This window comes from Macaca nemestrina, chromosome 15, assembly GCF_043159975.1.
Source record: "Macaca nemestrina isolate mMacNem1 chromosome 15, mMacNem.hap1, whole genome shotgun sequence".
NCBI classification, from domain to species: Eukaryota; Metazoa; Chordata; class Mammalia; order Primates; family Cercopithecidae; genus Macaca; species Macaca nemestrina.
In genome coordinates, this window is record NC_092139.1 from 34,390,716 (window position 1) to 34,400,011 (window position 9,296).

Consider the following 9,296-nt stretch of genomic DNA (forward strand, 5'->3'; position numbering starts at 1 on the left):
CAGCTCACTGCAACCTCTGCCTCCCAAGTTCAAGCAATTCTCATGCCTCAGCCTCATGAATAGCTGGGATTATGGGCATGTGCCACCACACCAGCTAATTTTTCTATTTTTAGGAGTGACAGGGTTTCACCATGTTGGCCAAGCTGGTCTTGAACTCCTGACCTCAGGTGATCCACTTGCCTTAGCCTCCCAAAGTGCTGAGATTACAGGTATGAAAGGTGTTTAAAGGCCACTGTGCCTGGCCTTTAAACTTTTTATATTTGACAAACTTCCCAAAGTCAAATTCTAACTTGGTTCCTCAATGATTTTTTGATATTAGTCCCCTGAAGTCCAAAAGAGACATAGTGAGCTTATTTGGTATAAAAATCATACAGGAAGCATTGTCGAATATGAAATAGTGTTTGGTTTTCTTTGGGTTGTATTTGTATAAATATGTTATTGGCATGTGTTCCAACTATAATTCTGAATGACTTAGTATATGTTATTAATCATTATAATTATTATGTAAAATTGTTGTATGCTATGGAAGTAACCAAGTTTCTTTGTCAATTGTGTCTTTAAGTATGACTTTTCTAAAACTTTTGTCATCCACAGTTGTTTTACTTTTATTCTTTTCAACAGGATGATTTTATAATCAGTATAGGACTCTGACAGTTGCTCTTGAATACAGGTTTTGGAGATTGTGACACTGAAATAGAGAAAAAAATCCAATACTCCCATAGAGAGCTGAAAAATTCATGAATATCAAGCAGAACAGGAGTTAACTGCATGGACTGAACTAATAGAAGACTGAAATAATCCTTTTATGACTTTTGGCTTAAAACATTGCTAATCCTTTCTTTGTTTTTCAGAGCCAAGAAAACATTTATTTTGAGCTTTTAAAAAATTTATTATTATTATTATTATTTACAAATAAATAATATTCTTTCTTTTTTTTCTTTTATTTTTTCTCTGCAGGGCAAGTTCTGTATTTACAGCTTTTAACAATTGAGGAAATTATACTCCTATAAACAAAATTTGGAGCGTATTTCTCTCTACCTGGTTTCTCTAAAATTTGGAAACTAGTTGTGAGTATTCTTAACTTATAGAAATATAGTTATCTGCACAAGTAGAATAAGAATCTGTTTGCTTTTATAAGAGGACATAATTGGAGACAGTAGTCATTTTACCAAGGTTTTGACTGGAACAACATGCTATCAGATGCAGACTCCTTTAAGGAATCAAAGTTAACTTACAGAGCTAATAAAAGTCTCTTGGGAAAGCTGGCCTCCTATCTTGTCTACACAGTCACTGTACAGGTTCCTGACCTGTGGTAAGTAAAGAATGTCACTTTCTGACAGGCCCAGGAGCCCCAAGTCTTCCTGAGGTGAGGAATTCACCCAATTAATACAGGTATTTGCAGGCACAGGCTGGGCTTAAGATGTTAAAGTGGAATGTGAGATTACTTATGGAATAAAGGTCCAGCAAAGTCAATTAAAAAAACAAAAACAAGGACCCTACGTGGCAAATGATTATTGTTGATGATTTTATGCAACTACTCCAGCCAAATATAATACAACAGAAACTTATTTTGCAAATGAATTTTGTCCTATAATTTGTCCTCAGTGAAAGGGGACTGGAGAGAGAAAAAAATATGTTTCAAAATCACCTATGGTACACCTGTTGTTAGATTTTAGTCTTGCTTAATGATTTTTAATTTTCATTATTTTCTATAGTTTGGACTAAATTCTAAAAATTTTCCTGGCTACAAGTCTCCAACATAATTTTTTTCATTTTTTTTCTTTTTTCCTTTCCTTTTTCCCCTACATTTTTTCCTGATTAGAAATCACTTAAACATTAAACTGTGGTTTCTTAAAACCCTGTGAACTAAAGCTAGACAATCTATTTACATACATAAGCTACTTTCATACCTGCCTACTGATGTATGAACTTCAGAGCAATATGACCTTTATTGATTTTCCAGGATTGTTGTTGTTGTTGTTGTTGTTGTTTTTCTCCCTTCCTCCCCCATTTTCTCTTAGGACATGAGACTTCACAACCTGCTAAAATGAGCTTTCCTAATAATGTGGAACCTACCTCTTTCCTAATAATGTGGAAGAATGTCCTAGTCATGAGAAATCAGACAAAACCTGAGACCAGAGACTAATTTTCTTCTAAAATGCTTTTAAAAAGAAAAGTGGGGGAGAACGTGAAGAGAGAATAAACTTGGGTCCCTCAAATCATTAAGCCAAAACAAAAAGTCAGGCTGGGAACTGCATTGGACAAACCTGCCTCCCATTCTATTCCTAAATAAGATAGCTACAAAGATTTTAAAAAGCTACATACCTCCCTCACAATTTTCCCACAAGGAAATTCCTTGTGGACATAGAACAGACAGAACTCAAAGTCATCCCCCTGCTCATGGGAGACAAATGCATATCTGATGGCATCCTTTGCCCTGTTGTTTCATTAAGCCAGACTAAGGCATAAGTGACTACTCCTGTAAGTTGCATATGCAGTGGAGGGCTAATCAGAAACTCAAAAGAATGTAACCATTTGTCCTTTATCTATGACCTGGAAAACCCCTCCCCACTTCGGGTTGTCTCACCTTTCTGGACAGAATTGATGTACATCTTATATACATACTGATTGATGTCTCATGTCTCCCTAAAATGTATAAAACCTAGCTGTGCCCCAACCACCTTGGGCACATGTCATCAGAACCTCCTATGGCTGTGTCACTGGTTTGTCGTTGACCTTGGTAGAATAAATTTTCTAAATTGATTGAAACTTATCTCAGATAACTCTTGATTTGCAGTAAGTAGCATTTCTATACATCTCTGGAATGCATGCATATTGAAACTCATTATGCAACCCTTGCTGACATCAAGGCACCAAAATGTCTACAAATGTAATCATTTAGCATGACCTATGTGGCTAATGTGGTCCAAATTATCCTTAAGCTCCTGCGTTAAGGTCCATAAATGCCCCTGAGGAAAAATCCACCTTGGCACTCTCCATTCTATCTTGCTGAGGTGCTCCCCTGCGTTCTTCTACAGAGTTCTTTCTTTCTAATAAAACTTTCCTTTTTTCAAACCAACACTATCATCCATAAATAATTCTTTTTCTTCCTCCTCCTCCTCCTTCCCCTTCTCCTCCTCTTTTTCCTCCTCCTCCTCCTCCTCCTCCTCCTCCTCTTCTTCTTCTTCTTCTTCTTCTTCTTCTTCTTCTTCTTCTTCTTCTTCTTCTTCTTCTTCTTCTTCTTCCTTCTCCTTCTTCCTCTTTTTTCTTCTTCTTCTTCCTTCTTTTTTGTTTTTTTGAGATGGAATCTCACTTTGTTGCCCAGGCTGGAGTGCAGTGGCATGATCTTTGCTCACTGCAACCTCCGCCTCCTGGGCCCAAGTGATTCTCCTGCCTCAGCCTCCAGAGTAGCTGGGATTACAGACGTCCACCACCATGTCCAGCTAATTTTTGTATTTTTAGTAGAGATAAGGTTTCACCATGTTGGCCAGGCTGGTTTTGAACTCCTGACCTTAAATGATCCACCTGCCTTGGCCTCCCAAAGTGCTGGGATTACAGGTGTGAGCTATTGTGCCCACCAGTAAATTCCCCTTACCTACCCACGAGTGGACCACTTTCCAATGCTGAGGCTCTGACACCTCGCTGGGCAGCCACTTTTGATTATTGGGGTTGTCAGGCCTCAGGGACACAAGAACTTGCTCCCTAGGGAAGCTGGAGGCCTGGTAGGGATTGCTTATTCTCCATCAGGCCCCCAGTAGGGAAGCTTCTCCTGTCCCTAATCCCTGTCTCCCAGGGATGCTCCCCTGCAAGCCCCAGCAGGAAGTTCCCCCTTAGGTGTGACCCACAGCCCTGCTGCTGTGGTCTCACTGCAGGTCATATTCTCACAGGAGCCTCTTATATTATTTTAATTTTAATTTTAATTTTAATTAAATTAAATGAATTTTGTTTGAGATGGAGTCTTGCTCTTATCGCCTCAGTCTTGCTCTTATCGGAGTGCAGTGGTGTGATCTTGGCTCACTGCAACCTCTGCCTCCCGGGTTCAAGTGATACTCCTGCCTCAGCCACCTGAGTAGCTGGGATTACAGGCATCTGCCATCATGCCTGGCTAATTTTTGTATTTTTAGTAGAGACAGGGTTTCACCATGTTGACCAGGCTGGTCTTGAACTCCTGGCCTTAAGTGTTCTGCCTGCCTCAGCCTCCCAAAGTGCTAGGATTACAGGTGTGAGCCACCATGCCTGGTCTTATATTGTTTTAATTTTAAATTTAAGAATACATTCTTAACATCAACCTTCAAAGACTCCCTGTTGCTTACCAAGTTAAGAAAACTAGTTAAACCTCACATATAATTCCTTTCTCAACTGGGACCAATAAATCATGACAGCTTTATTGAAGGGGGCCAGCCCCTCCACACCTGTGGGTATTTCTCGTCAGGTGGGACGAGAGACTGAGAAAAGAAATAAGACAGAGACAAAGTATAGAGAAAGAACAGTGGGCCCAGGGGACCGGTGCTCAGCATATGGAGGACCTGCACCAGTGCCAGCCTCTGAGTTCCCTCAGTATTTATTGATCATTATTTTTACTTCTTAGTGAGGGGAGTGTAGCAGGGCAACAGGTCGGGAGAAGGTCAGCAGGGAAACACGTGAGCAAAGGAATCTGCACCATGAATAATTTCAAGGAAAGGTGCTATACCCGGATGTGCATGTAGGCTAGATTTATGTTTCTCTTTACCCAAATATCTCAGTGTAGCAAAGAGCAACAGAGCAGTATTGCTGCCAGCATATCTCACCTCCAGCCACAGGGCGGTTTTCTCCTGTCTCAGAATAGAACGAATGGGAATGGTTGGCTTTCCACGGAGACATTCTATTCCCAGGGACAAGCAGGAGACAGAAGCCTTCCTCTTATCTCAACTGCAAAGAGGTCTCCCTCTTTCCCTACTCCTCCTCAGCACAGACCCTTTACAGGTGTCAGACTGGGGGATGGTAAGGTCTTTCCTTTCCCATGAAGCCATATCTCAGGCTCTCTCAGTGGGGAGAAACCTTGGACAATACCCAGGCTTTTTTGGGCAGAGGTCCCTGCGGCTTTCCGCAGAGCATTGTGTCCCTGGTTAATCGAGAATGGAGAATGGCGATGACTTTTACCAAGCATACTGCCTGCAAACGTATTGTTAACAAGGCACATCCTGCACAGCCCTAAATCCATTAAACTTTGATTCAATACAGCACATGTTTCTGTGAGCACAGGGTTGGAGCTAAAGTTACAGGTTAACACCATCTCAAAGCAGAAACAATTTTTCTTAGTACAGATCAAAATGGAGTTTCTTATGTCTTCCTTTTTTACATAGACACAGTAACAATCTGATCTCTCTCTCTTTTCCCCACACTTTATCAGGTGTTCTTTCTTTCTTTCTTTTCTTTTATTTTTTGAGATGGAGTCTCACTCTGTTGCCCAGGCTTCAGTGCAGTGGCATAATCTCAGCTCACTGCAACCTCTGCCTCCCAGATTCAAGTGATTCTCATGCCTCAGCCTCCTGAGCAGCTGGGATTACAGGCGTGCACCACGACACCCAGCTAATTTTTGTATTTTCAGTAGAGACGGGTTTCACCATCTTGGCCAGACTGGTCTCGAACTCCCGACCTCAAGTGATCCACCCACCTCAGCCTCCCAAATTACTGGGATTATATGCGTGAGCCACCATGCCCGGCCCATGTGTTCTTTCTTGTACTTTAGGCTTTGCTACTTACAACCAGAACTGTTTACCATTCTGTCAGAGGCCTTCCAACCAGGGCAACTCCATCTTGAATAGGGGCTGGGTAAAGTAAGTCTGAGAGCCACTGGACTGCTTTCCCGGGAGGTCAGACATTCTTAGTGATAGGAGTTTGGCAGGACTGGTATCACAAGTACGGGTCACAAAGACCCTGCTGATAAAACAGGATGCAGTAAAGAAGCCGGCCAAAATCCACCAAAACCATGATGGGGATGAAAGTGACCTCGAGTCGTTCTCTCTGCTCATTACATAGGAATTATAATACATTAGCATGCTAAAAGACACTCCCACCAGCACCCTGAGAGTTCACAAATCCCATGGCAACATCAGGAAGTTACCCTATATGGTCTAAAAAGGGGAGGAACCCTCAGTTCTGGGAATTGCCCATCCCTTTCCTGGTAAAACAATGAATAATCCACCCCTTGTTTAGTACATGATCAAGAAGTAACTGTAAGTATATTCAGTTTGAGCAGCCCATGCCACTGCCCTGCCTATGGAGTAGTCATCCTTTTATTCCTTTACTTTCTTAAATAAACTTGCTTTCACTTTACTCTATGGATTCACCCCAAATTCCTTCTTGCATGAGGTCCAGAAACCCCGTCTTGGGGTCTGGTTTTGTACCCCTTTCTGGTAATAATTCTGTAAGTATTTATAGTACGTCTGAGCCACCAAAATTTCCTTACTGATCCTTCCATCAGAATATCCTTTCTGCCTGTCTCTTTCTGGCAGGATCTGATCCATATTTCAAAGCCAGTCTCAAATGCCACCTTTTCCAAAGAAACCTGTCCTGATATCTTTATCTGATATAAACAGTATATATTGGGAGCCTAATAAATGCTTGTTGCATACATAAATGAATGAACCCCAAACCAATGTATTTCTCCCTTCCTTGTAATCTCCAGAAGTTTTTATAATCTTTGTGGTTGTTTATTTATTTGCTTCATATTTTTATTTTGAGATGGAGTTCGCTCTTGTCGCCCAGGCTGGAGTGCAATGGCGCGATCTCAGCTCACCACAACCTCTGCCTCCAGGGTTCAAGTGATTCTTCTGTCTCAGCTTCCTGAGTAGGTGGGATTACAAGTATGCACTACCATGCCCAGCTAATTTTTGTAGTTTTAGTAGAAATGGGTTTTCACCATGTTGGTAAGGCTGGTCTCAAACTTCTGACCTCAGGTGATCCACCTGCCTTGGCCTCCCAAAGTGCTGGGATTACAAGTGTGAGCTACGGTGCCTGGTCTCTGGCTACTTATTTAATATACATTATTTTTTGAGTGATTTTAAGTTTATTATTTATTTATTTATTTTTGAGACAGGGTCTCATTGTCACCCAGGCTGGAGTGCAGTGGCACGATGTTGGCTCACTGCAACCTCTGCTTCCCAGACTCAAGTGATCCTCCCACCTCAGCCTCCTGAGTAGTTGGGACCACAGACATGCACCACCACGCCCGGCTACTATGTTTGTATTTTTAGTGCAGACAGAGTTTTGCCATGTTGCTCAGGCTGATCTTGAACTCCTGAGCTCAATCAATCTGCCAGCCTTGGCCTCCCAAAGTGCTGGGATTACACGCGTGAGCCACTGCGCCTGGCCTTAGGTTTACAGAACAGCATTCCACCCATGTTACTTACACAGGGGAGCCACCACACACATCACCTTGCAGCTTCCTTTCTCCTCTTATCTGTCTTACAGATCTTTCTGTGTTCTGTACATTGAGACCTTCATTCATTGGCTTCACTCATTCATTTGAATTCATTCCTTTGTTCAACAGATATTTATTGTCAGCTCTATATCAGGCACTATGAGAAGTGCTTGGGATATAAAACTGAACAAAATATACAAAGTCCTTTCCATTGGAGAGATGATATTCTAGTGGAAGGAGATAGACAATAAATACAACAAATAAATACATTATTTAGTATGTTATAAGATACTTTCTGTAGGAAAATAGTGAGAGGGACCTGGAGTGCAGAGAGGACCGAGTGGGGACAGGTGCAGGGTGGGGGCAGCCAGTAGAGCCCCTCTGAGGAGGAGTGGATCACAGGAGGGGGACTGGCATGACCTAGAGGTGGGAAGCTGTCTCTGGTGCTGGCTCTGAGAGCAGGATAGCTGGAGTAGAGTGATGGAAAGGCGAGGTCAGAGGTGAACCTGCATGGCAGGTGGGGCTCCTTCTGCTAGCGCATGGTGTTCCATTATCCAGATGCACCAAGACAAATGTCACCCACTGCCATTACTAGATGCTTACCATGTGCCATCAAGAACAATACTGCAGGCCGGGTGGGGTGGCTCATGCCCATAATCCCAGCATTTTGGGAGGCCAAGGTGGGTGGATCACCAGGAATTCGAGACCAGCTGGCCAACATGATGAAACCTGGTCTCTACTAAAAATACAAAATTAGCCTAGAGTGCAGGTGCACTCCTGGAAACCCAGCTGCTTGGGAGGCTGAGGCAGGAGAATCTATTGAACCCAGGAGGCAGTGGTTGCAGCGAGCCTAGATTTCGCCACTGCACTCCAATCGGGTAAGAGCAAAAATCTGTCTCCAAAAAACAAACAAAAACAATACTGTAATAAACATTCTGCCAATCTGTCATTTTGCCCATGGGCAGAATATCTGCAGAATTAATTCCCAGCAGTGAACTTGAGAGAGATCACCTGATTGCCTTCCACAGGAGCTGCACCTGGGCCACGGATTTCAGCACAAAGTGCTGTTCCCTCAAACTTGTAGACTCTTCTGGCAGGTCACGGTGGAGCTCACTTTCTAGCGGGAGTGTCCAGGGCAGAGATATTCCATTCCGTGTCTTTCCTCCCAGGGCTCGCACAGAGGGTTCACGCGGGAGTCAGTAGGTGGGCAGTGCCTGGTGGAGGCATTGATGGATAGAGGGATTGAGGATGATTGGATTAGGGGCTGACGGTGCCGTTGCAGTTACTCAAAGGAGCCACCAGGAGGCGCAGGGAGCCCACATTCTGGAGAAAACTTTTTTAAAAAGCGTCTGGTGATTTAGGACCTTTTCACCAAGGGCTTCTGTGGGGCCTTAATGCTAGGGTGAGAAAAAGGTGGGAGATGGAAGAAAGGGGAGTGGGTAAAAGGACATGTGGGAGAAGAAGGCAGAGAGAGGGGCTTCTGAGGGGGCCTCCACACCAGGTAAGGACCATTTAGCTCCCCATAAGAGCCTGCAGCATTGATGCAGACCCCAGCAAAGCCAAAACCCCCTTATGCCCACGGTTGAGCCCAAGAGCCCAGAACAGAGGGGAAAAAGAAATTTCAGGATAGGCCTGGTGCAGTGGCTCACGCCTGTAATCCCAGTTCGTGGGGAGGCTGAGTAATCCCAAGTACTTTGGGAGGCCGACAGGGGAAACGTTATCTAAAAAAAAATTTGAAAAGAAATTTCCAGGATAAATATGTACAGTATAATCTCATTTGTGTGAAAAAAAAACTCCACAAATAAAATCTTTTTTTGTGTGTGTGTGATGGAGTCTCAGTCTGTCGCCCAGGCTGGAGTGCAGTGGCGCGTTCTCGGCTCACCACAACCTCTGG